This window comes from Anguilla anguilla, chromosome 7, assembly GCF_013347855.1.
Source record: "Anguilla anguilla isolate fAngAng1 chromosome 7, fAngAng1.pri, whole genome shotgun sequence".
NCBI classification, from domain to species: domain Eukaryota; kingdom Metazoa; phylum Chordata; class Actinopteri; order Anguilliformes; family Anguillidae; genus Anguilla; species Anguilla anguilla.
Window position 1 is genome coordinate 30,522,299 of NC_049207.1, and position 16,743 is coordinate 30,539,041.

The following is a 16,743-nucleotide window of genomic DNA, read 5'->3' on the forward strand; positions in this document are numbered from 1 at the left end:
AGCCATAAGATTCACAAGAGAAACTGTCATAACTCATAAGAACAATTTTGGCCAATTATGTGTTGCGTGGAACTTGTTTTTCATAAAGCTCAAAACCAGGACGCCAGCTTCTCACTTGTTGATCTGCCTCGTCTCCATCTAGCACTGAAAATCTCTAAATAAGGAACTACTACTATTAGTGATTGCATTAATATGTGCATCTGTATCCACAGTAGGACAATAAGGGTCTTTTTTGGTCAGCAGTTGAACTCAGTTTAAAGCCGCTTTTCCACTGCATGGTACCGGCTCAACTCAACTCGACTCCACTCGCTTTTGGTACCAGGTACTTTGTTTTCCACTGCAGATAGTACCCCCATCAATGTAGCTGGTCGTCATAGCGACGCCTCATGAAACTGCCGTTTCTGACCAATCAGTGGTCTGCAGTGTTTTCACGTCACCTTTTGGTATCACCTCAGCTTGCTTGGAACCTCGACAGAGGTGATACCAAAAAAAGTACCAGGTACCAGGTACTATCCACAACTTTTGCCCGATGGAAAACCAAAAAAGTCGAGTAGAGTCGAGTCGAGTTGAGCCGGTACCATGTGGTGAAAAAGCGACTTCAGTGAATGGCAGCTTATCCATACCTGGAGCGTTTCTGTTGGATACCGGGATATACTGTGACTGTAATACATCTGGCTGGCCACTGGGGGCAGTGTCCCAAGGACAACAGTTTATTTTTTCTCTGCCATCTCCATCCACATCGGCCTCCTCTTCTCCTGATCCAAAGCTCTGGTTTTCACCCACCTGTGTCCCTGCACTATCCATCACTCTTCCTTTTAGTGTCTTTTCATCCCCTCGTTCTTTCAGTTCAGCGGCCCCCCTCTTGTTGTCTGTCATTTTTTTCTCTTTACCATCTGTCAGTTTGCCCCAGTCTATTGTTCCATCTCCAGGCCTAGTTGCTCTTTCTTCTATGGCCATCTCTCTCCCTCCATTCTTCTCTGTCTCTCCTTTCATCTCCTCCTTTTCCTTTTCACCCGGCTCCCACTCATTGTCCTGTTCACTCCCTCTCTCCTTCTCGATCCTTCTCTTTCTCCCTCTCTCCTTGTTCGCTCTCTCTCTCACTCCACTGTCTTTTGTTCTCTCCCTTCTATGATTAGGCTTCAGTAGTTCTCTCATCTCTTGGAATGCGGAGAACAGGATGGATCCGGTGCCTCGGCCTGGAGCTTTCCCTGTCGGTGGTCTCTGGCTCTTGGGTTTGTGTTTGGGTTCGATGTTAGTTCCAGACATGTCCAAGCTGGTTTCCTCACTCATATTCCATGTTTTCCCAGCATGCACTGCTCTGAGCCTCACATCTGATGCTGCGGCAGACTCTTCCCTCTTCCTCTTCCCTCCTTGTCTCCGCACACTGTTCTGGACCCCTGCCCCTCTCTCTTCTTCTCTGCACCCTCGCCCCTTCTCTCTCAGCTGCCTCCCTCTTTCCTTTCTCTCTCTGGGTTTGGAGTGTGCCTCTGTAACGTTCACACCTCCCTCACTCCCCATACCTCCCTCGCTCCCCCTCCCTTGTGTGTGCACGTTGGCCCCACCCACAGTCTTTTGTGTCTGGACTGTTGGGCTCTCGTGCTTCAGTGTGGTCCGATTGGTTAATTCCTCCATCTTGTGTACGTGATCTTTGGGTGGTTTCTTTACACTGTCTCTGGAAGATTTCTCTGCCCTGTCTCTGGAAAGTTGCTCTGCAATGTCTCTAGATGGTTTCTCAGCACTGCCTTTGGGAAGTTTCTCTGCACAGTCTCTGGGCGATTTCTCTGCACCACCTCTGGGCAGTTTCTCTGGGGATTCTCCAGTCGTGCTTTGTCTCCCTGTGCTGTTGCTCAGCCGTCTGATGAGACAGACAGGCGTACATATGCTCACATCTCCTCCTTTTAAAGTCCCCTCATTCAGCATCTTGCTGCTACTACGCCTCACCCCTCCTCCAGCAGTAAGGCCCTCACCTGACTCCACCCGTACGTTCCCTCCTTTGCTGCTGATCCTCTCCAACGACCTCACCCTGTCTGTAACCCCCATCCCAGGCAAAATTGCACTACTGGCCTCATATTTCACCTGCTTTGCTTTGGATTTCCATGTCTCCAAATCTGTTGTTTCTTGTTCTTGTGTGGGACTATCAATACGTCTTTTCAGAGATCTTCTTCTCTGGCTGGAATTCCCCATTCTTTCCTCCTCATCACCATCCTCCTCTTCTTCTTCTGCACTCTCCCTTTCCTGGCCCTGCCTCCTGATCACAGTCCTCTTTTTGTCCACAACCTGCATTGTCCTACAACTTCCTCTCTTCTCTGGACATAAACTCCCTGGACTACAACGCCCAGCAAGCCTTTGGGTGAGGCCACATTGGACGTCCAACTTCTTCAGACGACTGACATCGTGGCATTGTGGGTTTTGTAATCCAATTGATAGGTAGCGTGCCACTGGGTGGTTTGCACTAGGTCTTTTGATTGAGCTCAATGGGAACTGTAGCGCCACAGGGTGGGGCGACGGCCACTTTGGGAGTGGCAGTGAAGGTTGTAGCATACTCCAACTATCAGAATCTCCAAATAATTGTTGCTGCAATCCCACTGGCTGGTGTGCAGCTCCTTCCAGTGGCCGCTCAGGTTTTGGGGGGACTTGCCCTGTCTTTCTCCCTTTTCTCTGGGGTGTGGGGGCATATTCCAGAATTGCATGCAAGCATTCTGTGGCTGGGACACACTGGGATTCTGGGCAAGGGCAAGACGGTTCAGAGTGGACCTCTTTCCACGAAAGGCCACTGCTCACAACGGGCTCAGAACCAGAAACGGGCCCGGTTACAGGAGATGCATCCCCTATGGGTCTGTCAGCCAAGGCTGGCTCAGTTCTGTTAGGGTCTGAGTGTGGATTAGCTTCTCCTGCACCAGACTCACTAGTAATAGCCAGGCAGCTTCCCGGCTCACTGCACAGTCCGAGTGTGGCATTTCCGGTGTTCCTGTCATTCCCAGCTTCCATTACAGCTGTCTCTCCCATGCTCTGCATGGACATCTGGTTTTCAAATGTCCACAAGAAGCTATCCAGGATGTTATTCAGTTCACCCATTGTAGTTGTGCTGCCATGATGTTCAAGTGTGCCGCAGGGAGAGGAGAGAGGAAGGACTGGAGAGAGTGAGAACATAACAAGGGGTGTTAATGCATTACAGACTCCAGTACTGACCCAGTAAAGCAGTGTTACCGCAGTACAGACCCCAGTATTGACCCAGTGAAGCAGTGTTACTGCAGTACAGACCACAGTATTGACCCAGTAAAGCAGTGTTACTGCAGTAGACCCCAGTACTGACCCAGTAAAGTAGTGTTACTGCAATACAGACCCCAGTACTAACCCAGTATAGCAGTGCTTCCGCAGTACAGACCCCGGTACTGACCCAGTAAAGCAGTGTTACTACAGTACAGACTGCAGTATTGACCCAGTAAAGCAGTGTTACTGCAGTAGACCCCAGTACTAACCCAGTAAAGTAGTGTTACTGCAGTACAGACCCCAGTACTGACCCAGTAAAGTAGTGTTACTGCAGTACAGACCCCAGTACTGACCCAGTATAGCAGTGTTTCTGCAGTACAGACCCCGGTACTGACCCAGTAAAGCAGCGTTACTACAGTACAGACTCTAGTACTGACCCCGTAAAGGAGTGCTAAAGTACCAGATATTATAAAAAATAAAATGCACCAGCCAAATTGAAGTTCTATTTTATGCTTCACAATGTTAAAAAAACGGAATTTTATTTAAATAAAGGAAAGTAATTAGCTCTAAAAGATCAAATTGCTTACTCTTTTTGCCCCGTCTCTCTTTTTCAACAATCTTCGAAACAATGACCTAAGTCAAATTTTGTGATGTAATAGAGTGAGGTAGTCGGATACCATCAAATTAATTGGCCCTTTTTCCATTAAAGAATTAGCCTATATCGCTACAACTTGATGTGCATCAGAAAGCTATTGCAACAACACTAATAAAAATGGGTTAAATCAACATATGATGCCAGACTCTTCCACCTTTGCTCACTAGGGGTGGCTTAGAGTGCATCCAGAGTCAAATATTTAAATGTTGTCCATTTCTGTCATCTTTTCAACCTAAAGGCATAATATCAGAGCTGTTTGTGTTCCCCCTATGGCATCACAGAATTAATATTCGGATGTGACTTCGGGTGTTTCCGTCAGGAGTGATCAATTTGTCAAATTTGAAGCCACACTAAGAATTTCAGATTAATTTACTGAAAAACCTCAAAACTAAAAAGAACTGTGGTAATATATTTGGGGGATGCCATTATGTGGTGCTCACCCTTTAATGCAGTACACACCCCAGCACTAACCCTATAAATGAGTGTTACTATAGAACAGACTGTAGTATTACTCTGGATGGCAAAATGGAGCTTTGGAATGTAGACAGCAGTGTGAGCTAGACATTACATTTCTGACAGAAAGCAGTTTGTTTACTAAACTGCAGTTGAGATCAAACTTTCAAAGACTGGTTGCTAAGTGTACACTGACTTAACTTGCTACGGCATGTACGCTGCGCAGTGCATTGGCTAGTGAATCTCATTCAGTGTCAGTTTAGCACCTAAAAGTCACTGACTGTAGCTATACGCTAAAGTCAGTAGCCAGAGACTTCGAAATGGCAGGAGCGGAAATGGCTGCTGAGAACCCAACCACTTCCAGTGCCAGAGCACTGATGACCATACATGGCATTATTTTAAAGAAATGTTTACCTTTGTAAACAAAACGACTCAAACAAGATAAAGTGTCTACTTTGTTTGCCGCAACCCAGGAAAATAAGTGCAATCACATTTGAGGAAGCACTTCGAGGTAAGCAAAAAAACATTACAATAACTGCTTATTCAACCCAAGATGGACTAAGCTAGCTATGATAGCTAGCTAGTTAACGTTAGCTTGCTGTTACTAGCCAAGCAGGAAAGTGTTTGCCGCTGCTATCTGTAACCATGAAAATATTTCTGAATGGAGATTCCCTTGGGATTTGCTACAAATCATTAAGCTAATTAGAATTAAAGTTAATCTTGTGATTGCCTTTAACATACAGCACATTAATTGATGACCATACTTTTTTAAACGTACAGTAGTGCAAACATTAACTAGCTAAAAGTTAATGTTTGCAATCTCAACTAACATTAGCTAGCTAACATTAGGTTAACATTACATTAGCATGGACTCTATAAAGGAATGAAACTTAATGTTGCTACAACTCACCTTACCTTGTTGGAGGGCACATGATGAGTGAATGTGCAGTCAGTGGCTTGGGACGGATACGCAGGTTACAGTCATTACAATTAATTTAGCTATGAGTTTGTCTTGTTAAATTATTTATCATTGAGTTTAAATTATTTCCTTTTTGAAATAAGACTCCCCTTACAAAAAAACTAGGAAACTAAGTTTATTTTTTAGTAGGTATACTTATGTTTACAGTACAATTGTGTTGGTGTATTTGTTACTCGCATGCAGCTATAGAGAGTAGAGCCTATTGGCATTACCTACTATAGTAAGTGAAGGCACTTATTTTGCATCTCGGGGTAAACAAAGCAGGAACTAGAGAATTAAAACATGCCTGCCCCTTTTTTCAACTGGCAATGTGGCACCTCGGTATTCACACTATACCGAGATGTTCTTTGTTTTATTGCTAAATGTTTTTTCAAATTGTATTTTGAGAACTTGAGTACGTTAAAACGCAGATACTTGGAGACTTTGACTCAAGTATAGGAGACTTGGACTTCTACTAGAGTAATTATTTAATGGTTGTATCTGCCCATGGCTTGTCCTATCATTCCTATGCCGACGACACGCAACTCTTTCTCTCCTTCTCCCCATCGGACACACAGGTCCCCGCCCGCATCTCCGCTTGCCTGAGGGACATACAGAGCTGGATGGACAATCACCACCTGAAGCTCAACCCGGGAAAGACGGAGCTAATCTTTATTCCTGCTCTATCCTCTCCCCTCCTCGACTTTTCCATTTCCTTAGGGGACACCATAGTGACATCATCACCCTGCGCCAAGAATCTCAGAGTGATGATGGACAACAGGCTGTCCCTCTCCAACAACATTGCAGCAGTAACCCGGGCATGCAGATTTTTCCTATACAACATCCGCAGAATCCGCCCCTTTCTCACCACCTACTCAACCCAGCTCCTGGTCCAAGCAATGGTTCTATCCCGCCTGGACTACTGCAACTCTCTTCTGGCTGGACTACCGGCATTTGCCACCAGACCCCTGCAGCTCATCCAGAATGCTGCGGCTCGTCTGGTCTTCAACCTCCCCAGACACTCCCACGTAACTCCCCTGCTCACTACCCTCCACTGGCTGCCTGTTATAGCTCGCATCAAATTCAAAACATTGGTTCTAGCATACCAGGCAGTCAAGGGATCAGCCCCAGCATACCTTCACAAGATTTTCAAACCCTACATGCCAGCCAGATCCCTCCGTTCTGCTACCTCAGGACGCCTAGCACCTCCCCCTCTTCGCACCTGCACTTCCAGAACACGTCTCCTGTCTGTTCTGGCCCCACGATGGTGGAATGACCTCCCTGTGGAGGTCAGAACAGCTGAGACTGTGAACAATTTCAAACGACGACTGAAGACCCACCTCTTCAGGCTGCACCTCTCCCCATCCCTCCCTTCCCCCCCTGTAAATGACTAAACTTAGGGGTGTAACTAGGCAGCTGTTTAATAGGTGACTTAGTTGATGCGCCAGTCTTAACGACTACTTGTATTTTTATTTATTTTTATTTTTCCATAGATTGCGTTGTTGCCGTTCTCGTTGTTAGTGTTAATCAGTTTAACCACCAGGGTCCAAGTTGAACTATGCGGTTGTTCCCTGTACTTGGACCGGTACTTCTCTCTAGGGGTTTCGTCATACTTGTTCCTGGTTATGGTTATACACTTTGTTGTACGTCGCTCTGGATAAGAGCGTCTGCCAAATGCCTGTAATGTAATGTAATGTAAATGTATCTTTACTTTAACTCAAGTATGATATTTAACTACTTTTGCCACCACTATATCTTACACAATTTTGCATTGTTCTAGTGCGGTTGGAGTATGCTAGCTCAGTGCTGCAAAGTTGACTTTATTTTCTGAAATCTACTCAATGTGAGATCAAATGCGATTTTTCTTCATTTAGAACTCATACCCCTAGTTCATAGCCTTTATTAATTGCAATTACAGGTGATAAGATAAAGAAACCACTACCAGAGACAAGGTAATAGTACCAGCACATAAAAAAATGATATTTCATGTTACTTTGATTCAAAAGTTAAACAGTACAACTGAACAGTTGATTATGAACAGCAGGCCACACTGATAACCTCACCTGTTTCAGCCAACACTGTGGGACCAGCAGCTGTCACTTTGGTGGTAGCAGCCTCTACATGGGGTTGGCGAAACCTTTTGTGGTTGAGGCCATTGCTGTGGCTGCCCTTGGTCTCTGTGACAACAGGGATGGTGGGTGGGAGTTCCATCATGACATTCTCCAGCAGCTTTTCAATCTGCTTGTCTGATTCGGCCACCCCAACTGGCGTGGGTGGGGGCAGGGGCAGGGTGTGCAGGAAGTTAGGGGTGGGGCTAAGGTTAAGGGTGGGGCCAAGAGTAGGAGGGAAAGGGATAGATGAGTTTAAGAGGGGGTTGTCAGATGGAGGGGAGAGGGTTAGGGCTTTGAATAGGTGGTGGGAGAGGGCAGGGAAAGGTAGGGGCCGTGCCCTGGGGCGACCCTTCTGTCTTTTAATGATGGGGAAGCCATCCTAGGATGAGCAAAGACACATGGGACAAACTGAATCATACAGCAGCAAAATATCACACCCCCTAAACACCCTAAAAATACCTCACCCAACACACCCCATACACAACCCATTAACATACACACCGTAGAAATACCTGAAACATGTGTGCGAGCTGTGTATATACATCTTTGTGTGTGTGGGATGTGTAGTGTGGTGTGTGCATGTGTTTGTGTGTGAGGTGTGTGTCAGTTTATATGAGAAGTGTGTATGAGTGTGTGCTGTATCAGTTCCCCACCTGATTAAGGGTTCTGCAGGGGGTGTTCTCTCTCCCATAGGTTCCACTTCCACTTCCCCTCTGTGGCCAACACCCTGCCATTTGCCTGCCCCGGGAAACGCGACTCCTGGGCGTGGCCACTCTGCCCTTCTCTGCCACGCTCACCAGCTCCCACATCTCCGACCGCCTCTTGAATCGAATCTTAATTGGCTGTCTGCCACTGGGACCAGCCCTGATGTTGCTCCGGCTGCCCACCACTCCTCCGCCCCTCCCAGTCTTCACACGCCCCACCCCCGGCGCTCTCTCTATCCACCCCCGATGCCAAACCCCATTCCCAGGCCTTATCCTCAAAACCTCCCAGCCAGCGTCTGACCTTTTTTCTCCTATTCCCTCTTTCTTCTGCCTCACTCGCTTGCTCCCCGCCCTGCAGGTTTCAGCCCTGCCACCACATTCCCCACCGCCACTCCCCCTCCTCGGTCTGAGCTCCTCCTCCTGGGAGCCTCCCGGGTTGAGGAAGTAGTTGATGAACCCCGGAATGTTGCCCTCGAACCTGCAGAACTCACCAGCATGCCCCTCCTCCAAACCTGTACCTGCTCCTGTCTCATTGCATACCAACCCTGCCTGGGGAGCAAGGGGGAAAGCACAGAGGGGCAAGGAGGGGGGCGGGTCTCCTGGGTCCAGGCACAGGCTAATGGAAGGTGTGGGAGCATAGTCTTGGGGTGCAGGCAAGAGCAGCATGTGAGAAAGAGACACAGTGGGGTTTGGGGGCAATAGAGGGACAACCATGGGCTCAGCTCCTCCCACCATGGGGTCAGCTTCTCCCAGCATGGAGTTAGCTCCTCCCATCACAGTTTCAGCTCCTTCCAACATGGGGTCAACACCACCCACCAGAGCTTTAGCTCCTCCCAACATGGGGTTAGCCCTAGACACCACCGGGTCAGCTCCTCCCACCACAGTTACAGCTCCTCCCAACATGTGGTAGGCTCTTCCCACCACAGCATCAGCTCCTTCCACTAAAGTATTACGCCATTTACAATTAACTGCAGGCCTGTCTCTAGTAGCGGCTGATATCCCGGCAGCCAACAAATGGAGACCATCTGCTGGGGCAGGGGCAGTAGAATGCAAGGCAAATTTGGCGACGGCAGTGCTGGGGATATACAGTGCTGGTGAGACCACAGGTAGTGCAATGTTACAGAGAGCAAGCCCAGGGTTCCCTCTGCTCAGCTCTTCCTCTCCTATTCCTCTCTCCCTCCCATCTGTCCAGCTCTCTCTTTGTTTGTCCCCCAGAGCTTCAGTCTGAACTCCTATCTCTCTGCACCTGCCTCCCCCTCCCTCTCTCTCTACCTCTTCATCTATCCTTCCCTTTTCCATTATCCCTCTTGTTCCCTCTATCACACTCTCTCCTACTTCCTCTCTCCCTCCTCTTACTCTCCCTCCTTTTCCTTGTCCCTTTCTCCTTCTCACTCCTTTGTCTTCCATTTCCTTCTCATCTGGAAATCTGAGGGGCATTTTACCATCCTCTCCTCCCATCCATCCATCTTTGCTCCCCTCTTCCTCCATTCCTTCCTCTCTGTCTCTCCGTCTCATTTGTTCTGCCGCTGCTCCTACATCTACCACCTCCACCAGCACACCGATGCCCAGCTGGCGCACTGCTGACATCACTTCCTGTCTCTCGGTCTCCTCCACTCCCTGCAGCTCTCCTGAGTACAGGAAGCCCACCAGTTTCAGCAGGGCATTAGGCCCCACAGTCTGGAACTCCAGTAGGTGCTTCTGCCCAGGGGAGAGTGCAGGGGCAGTGGACAGCGTGTGGGAGAACTGGGGGCTGAGAGCGGAGAGGATGCAACTGTGGGCTGGTATAGACACACCTAGGGGGGTGGGGGTTTCAATGGCTTTGTGATACATATTTTTTTTCTTTTAATAAATAACATTTTAGATCTGTTTCGCTTCATATTTGAAAGCACTCAAGGAGATACTGTACAATTTGTATACTTTTTGGCCAATCGTTTTCCATTTCAGGAACAGAAATTAAAAAACAAAAAATGGTTATTCCATATTAATTTTAAAAACAGGAAATGAAAAACGAGAGTCAAACAATTATTTGTGTTGCTGACTGATTTTAAACATAAAATTACAGAAACTGAAATTGCACTCGATTTTAACGTTTATGGCGTCATACTCTGATTTCCATTTTCTGAAGGGAGAAGGGTCCAGCGGCTACAGAGCACCCCAGGGGTCAAACGTAGAAGAATTATTCATGTAAAATCTGTGGGCACGGATTAGTAGCCTAAACTGTAACAGAGACTGTTTGTTCATTATCAAATCAACGGCTAGCGGCCGTTGACGTCAACTGTTGCAGTTAGGGCAAATGTTTACACTCCATCACCGTAGTTATGATGCAGAGACACTGCGTTTCTTGGAAATAATTAATGGTTTTTTATTAATTAAAATACACATTACTGTTTTCTAATTTGTAACGTAACTTTTAATTAATTGACCGTCAGTAAATTCATAATTGACACAGCAGTCCACCAAACCCTGCTTAGAAATGGTGGCTGTGTATGACTTCCCTCCGACACCTAGGTCTGACACTGTTTGTAACATTGCAGCTGGCAGTGGAAAAAACTTTAGCTACAAGTTACAAAGCTTCCTTTGTAGGTGATTAATAACGTTGTTGGGGGAACAGACACACATTATCATGAATGTCTGGATAGGGTGTGTGTTATATACATTCCGTTCTCCAAGCCAAAGACATGGAAATGTGTCTGTTGTGAATAAGACTTTGTGGACAACCACACTCGCTGCTTAACATGAACAGGCCTACCAGATAATTCATTACAAGTTACGTTACTAATCAATGACAATATAACAGTGTACTTTCATTCATAAAAAAACAGTCATTACAAATAACCATTTGATTCTCATTTTTCAGTTTCTGTTTTTAAAATGAATATCAAATAACCATTAATTTCTTGCTTTTTAATTTATGTTCCTGAAATGGTAAACAATTGCCATATACAGTATATACATTAAACCCAATATGTATTTTTCTTCAAACCAGTAATATTCAAGTTTTTCAGACCTGTCTCACTGCTGCATTGCCTTCTGGGGCATACAGCTGACTAAGGGCATTGACAATGGATGGCAAACCCTTTCATTGGCCATTAAACTAATAAAGGGAAAATGTCTGTCAAGAGTTCCCATGGTCACAGTTCACATCCTTTTCAAGGTATCAGCACCCAAATGCATGACAAGTGCACTGAAGGCTAAACTACAACCATCAAAAAACCAAGAATCAAAACCATTTTGAGAAGAATGTGGAGTCTGATGGATCTGCTTCTGGCTGATATGTTATAGATTTTGAAAGTTATTTTTATAACCCACCACCAACAACAAGCTGATTTTTCACCCCTAAATCAGATGACTTTACAGGACTTGAGGTTTTTTGTGATGGGAGCATCTTACCCTCCGACTGCAGCACGGTGTCACAGAACTCACTCCTGCACTGCTGCCTCTGCAGCTGTTCCACCAGCAGTGCCTCAAACCCAGGTCTTTGATACCGCCACGTCTCTCCCTCCCGAAAACTGAGTGAGAGAGAGATATGGACGGATATATAGGACAAATACAAAGGACATAAAACAGTCATAGGCCCATATTTACTGAGCAAGCCGCAAATTACCACCAATGCCGCAGAATTCTGCATTGCCGCATGTTATTTTGGGGAGACCTTAGGCATTTTAAATGGTGTATAATATTTATAAGATAAATTTTACTCATCAACATGTTAGACTTTTTAAGTTAGTTCAGTGTTAATGTTAAATTTGTTCAGCTAATTTGCTTGCTGTATTGACTTACCTGGATCCTGTGATTAATGGAAAAGAAAAAGCTATCTTTTTCATGACACTTGTTACATGTTGCCCCATCCCAGCACTTTTTGGTAACTTGTATTTGTCCTAATACTGTAGCTTATTCTTCTGCCTAGTTGGCTTTGCAGAGGTTAGGTCTGAATAGTGTTCACTGGGTGAACTAAACTGTGTTCTTGGCTAGAAATAGCTGTACAAATTAAGTATTGTATCTTACTGAACCTGTGTTTAGTAGTTGTCTATGACCATGAAATGCACGTTTTGTACGTCGCTTTGGATAAAAGCGTCTGCCAAATAAATGTAATGTAAATGTAATGTAATGTCACAGGCTATTTGGTTTGTAAAAATGGTTGGCTATTTGGTTTTGAGGGGAGGAGAGTTTTCTTAAGCATAACTAGAATTATGTGCAACACAAAATTCCTAGGCCTTGCAGCAGTGCCCCTCTGTCTCCAGGCACCGAACCTCCCAAGGACAACAAAAAGTTTGAAATATAGCCTATACGTGTGTCTATGCATGTGTCTGTGTGTGTCATTTTTCTCTCTGTCTCATGTGCATTTCTAGAAGTCCAAACTGGTGAGTTTGGCCTTTCACCTCATTCTCCCCCCTCCATCCTGAACTGGGAGTCTTGGCCTTCCACCCTGTTTTCCCTCTGCCATCCTGATAAAGGAGGAACCGGCTATTACGCCATGCTGCCCAAGACTCTGAAAGCAACTGATAGATCAAAGACTAAACAATTGTTTCTGATTTAAAAGCCTGTTTAAACTAAGTGGCCACCAGGTCACCAGGTGCCTATGTAGTATCTCATGTTAGACAAGACATAGCCAATCGTTTACTTTGTTATATTAATGGACACAACCAATCATTTCCTTTGTTAAATCTTACTTTATGCTTTACTGTTGTCACTTTTTGCTTATAAAAGCAGGGACTGCCCCTGCTTTATTCAGTTCAGCCTTATCCACCTTGTTGTGTGTAGGTCCTGGACGCTTTCTGCAGAAATAAATCCTATTTCTTATATGATACAATTCATCGTGTCTGGTTATTCAACGGAGAGAATTTTCTCTGCCCAACAGTTTGTAAAAATAGTCGGCTATTTGATTTGTAAAAATGGTCAGCTATTTGGTTTGTAAAAGCTTACCTGGGGGTTAAGAAACAAACAAAAGCAGCTTTTGTCATCTATTTGCACATTAGCACAACTACTTCACAGCAAGTTACAAAGTTGCTTGTGGTTGATGTTTACGCAGTAAAATTTCATAGTAGCCTAAACATGTAATGAATGAAAGAGCAAAATCCAAAAACTGTAATTTATGGTGACTCCCCCTACTCTAACATGCTCACTATGCTTACGAATGGCCATGCTGATCTTGTGCCAGAATAAACTTAACACCCGCTTTTTGCAGACGTTAAAAAACAGACACAATTACCTTTGCTGCAACTGCAAATCACATCTAGCAGGTCATATACATAAATGTCCATTCACTCCTCCCATATTTTTGCGGTCTGACATCAGAACGCCCTAAAATACATATGCATTAAGCCAAGCATACAAATTTTACAGAGCCGACAGTGAGCCAGGCCTAATGCCCAACATCAGTGGCCAACTTCACTAATGCTCTTGGGGGTGAATGAAAGCAAATCCCCACAACTATGTTCCCAAATCTACTGAAAAGCCTTCCGGGAAGAGTATAGACTGTTACAGCAGCAAAGGGGGGTCCAACTCCATATTATGCCCATGGTTTTGTTATGAGATGTTTAACAAGTACATATGGGTGTGATGTTCAGGTGTCTGCATACTTTCAGAAATGTAGTGTACCTAATTACCACTACAAAGAAATAAATATACACTTACTAATTGTCCTACAGTTTATTTCTAATGTGACAACTGCTGATTCTAGAACTCCTAAACCTTACACTTGATATAGGATATTGTCTGAAGTAAGCACACCAAAGTTAATTCATAAACCTATGTATTATGGGACTCAGGTCATTGAATCATAATTAAGGGAAGTAGATATGGACGCATAGGGTTCAAGAAGCTTGCATATGTACTGTAGGCCCCTCTGTTGACGATCTATGTCCTTTGTGTAGTGTATCCACGCAGAAAACCAGCGCATTAATTTGGTCTCTAAATAATCTCCACCCTGTGAAAATACTCACAAGTTCTATGGAATCCTGCAGGAATGGAGATTCCCTTTTTTAAAGGTAATTGTTCAAAGGGCGGTGCTTTTACACGTTTCACTCCGATAGCCAGAGCATAACCTGACCCGGGCCAGGTTAGCCGTGCAGCATAAGTTACCATAGCGATATACCCTGATTTAGAGTTAGTTGGCTCTGTGATGAGGAAAACCCAGGTTAAAGCTTGAGTTAACTAACTAACCCCACAATCTTTCTTCGTAGTACACCACTCTGATCACATTTTCACCCTGAACACCCTAGTGGACAAATATGTGAACCAAAAAAAAATCAACATTTTTTCTTACATAGTTGACTTCCAGAAAGCATTTGATTCTTTTTGGAATGAGGGCTTATTCTTTAACCTTAATGAAAGAAGTGTAGGGAGGGAACATGATTATGCAATTACCTGTAAAAATCAATAAACACATAAAGAATGTGCAGTTAAAACTTAAAACTCACTTGCCCTCGGTTGGAGGGGGAAATCCCCAAAGTGACCTGGATGTAAGATGACCACCACTAGTAAAGGCATTTCAATCAAAATTAAAGCCGCAAGCAGCGTTGGGAGGGGTCCAAGCATTGGCCCCTATGGAGCGATTTTAAAATGGCTTTATCCTCATGATCATATGCCTTCACCCAACATATCTACTGAATATCATGATGATTGTATAAAATGTTGATGACTTATGTCCAATTTTGTGCAAAGAGACGCTGTCGGATGATTTAGTTGCGTCGCCATGGATGTGTCTGGCCGCCTCCCGTAAAGGCCTTTACTTTGTCGTAACACTTAGATGGGATGTCGTAACACTTGGATGGTCCGGCGTGTATGCACAGCTGCAGTGTTTCTGCGCCGCAACTAAAAAAGGTATCACACTAGTGTTGTCACGATACCAAAATTTTGACTTTGATACTGATACCAGGTTAAGTATTACAATACTCAATACTGAAATGATACTTGAAACTTAAACGATGCTAATTCGATACTCGGTACCTAACGATACTGAAATTACCTTAATAGATCAGAAATGTAATGTCCACAAGGATTGACCTCATTTTCGAATTCATGGTGTATTAACAACCTGGTTCATTAACAACCTTTAAGTTGAAGCCTCTTCAACATATGAATATGCATAGGCCTATAGTGTAACAACACTGAACAATAGAAAAATGTTAAATATATTTCAAAAATTGAAGTTGTAAACTAAATAACCTTTAAAACAGGTCTTTCACCTTTAAATAGATTTAAAAACAGCATATTTTAATAACAATACAGCATCTATCTATAATAAAATATTTCCACATTGGAACACCTAATGCTACTGAAGTGAACTGAGTCAAAGCTTGCGCTGTATCAAGGAGCTGAGTGCACAAGCGCAAGTCACCTCACTTGGCAACCTTAGTTGCTACTGCCATCTAGCGAAGATTCTGACAAATTACACTTTTCATCCTCTAAATCAGTAATGCGGGAGACACATTTCCCTGGCTTTTACATTTGACGCAGAACTACCGAACGTCGGAAAATTCAAATACGAAACCGTTTTTTTTTTTTTTTAAGTACCGAGAAAGTGCTGAAGTTTTGGTATACCATGCAACACTACGTCAGACACATATTCCAATCCATTGCTCAGTTTAGCAGAGAATGCACATTTCAGAGCGCCTCAGAGACAGATAGAATGATAACACATAAATACACATTTCAAATAATAAATACGACATTGAGAAAAAACGGAACAAAAAACGAAACAAAAGACGAGTTATCAAGTCGCGACCTACACGCAGAGCAGCCGACCGTTTTATTTATTTATTGGCAGATGAGAAGCAACAGGAATCACAAACGGATTGTCCAAGACAATATATGACCACTCAGTCGCAAAAGGGACATCTCTATGCGTAAAACCAATGGTAAGATTGTATATTTATTCAATGTTTAGTCCCAGATATTGTCCTATCCTATCCGCTTCTGTTTTGCGTCAGAAAACTGTCAGATAGGTCTATCAGCAAAGAAATGGCTTAGCTATGCCCCGAAGTCCTCAATAATAATAGTACTCTCCAAGAAATTATGAAAATCGTTGACAGCGTTTCGTTAAGTGCATCGTCTTTAATGCTACGCCACAGTGAATGCGCAAGTGAATGCGATAAGAAAACATCCTGTTACGCTGAACTATAAAACGCCATTCCAAATGCAAAATCAGACATGTTATACATCGTTAGAAAGTTTATACACTCACCTACTGAATAAATGAACTGTCATTCAAGCCAAACAGTGACAACGACGTAGGCTAAGCAACAGGAATCACAAACGGATTGTCCAAGACAAAATATGACCACTCAGTCGCAAAAGGGACATCTCTACGCGTGAAACCAGTGGTAAGATTGTATAATTATTCAAAGTTTAGTCCCAGATATTGAATGTAGAATGACATGGTATAATTAAAGAAAAATTGTCTCGTTTATATCGTTATTCAGGGAGCAGCGTTGTCACTGCTGTATTGGCATATTTTAGGGCTAATGTCAGGTTTATCTTGTTGCTATGAAATATTACATTACAGGCATTTGGCTGGCGCTCTTATCCAGAGCGACGTACAACAAAGTGTATAACCATAACCAGGAACGTGTGTCGAAAACCCTAGAGGGCAGTAGCCTACCGTTCCAAGTGCAGGGAACAACCGCATAGTTCAACTTGGACCCAGTTGGT

General features: G+C 44.2%; 1 protein-coding gene across 5 annotated transcripts in view; it reads right to left on the reverse strand.

The window, feature by feature from the left end:
* timm10 (translocase of inner mitochondrial membrane 10 homolog (yeast)) overlaps positions 1-16,743 on the reverse strand; it is a 91,104-nt gene that overhangs the window by 9,086 nt on the left and 65,275 nt on the right. For 3 of the 5 annotated variants that reach the window (XR_004766140.1, XR_004766139.1, XR_004766138.1), the window contains 3 exons: positions 11,482-11,600; positions 7,340-7,766; positions 624-3,131 (listed from right to left, as the gene is read on the reverse strand). The gene's annotated coding sequence lies outside the window, so the exon portion shown is untranslated. Of the gene's footprint in view, positions 1-623; positions 3,132-7,339; positions 7,767-8,040; positions 8,117-11,481; positions 11,601-16,743 lie in introns of those variants that run through there. The other 2 variants (XR_004766141.1, XR_004766142.1) reach the window with 2 other exon arrangements.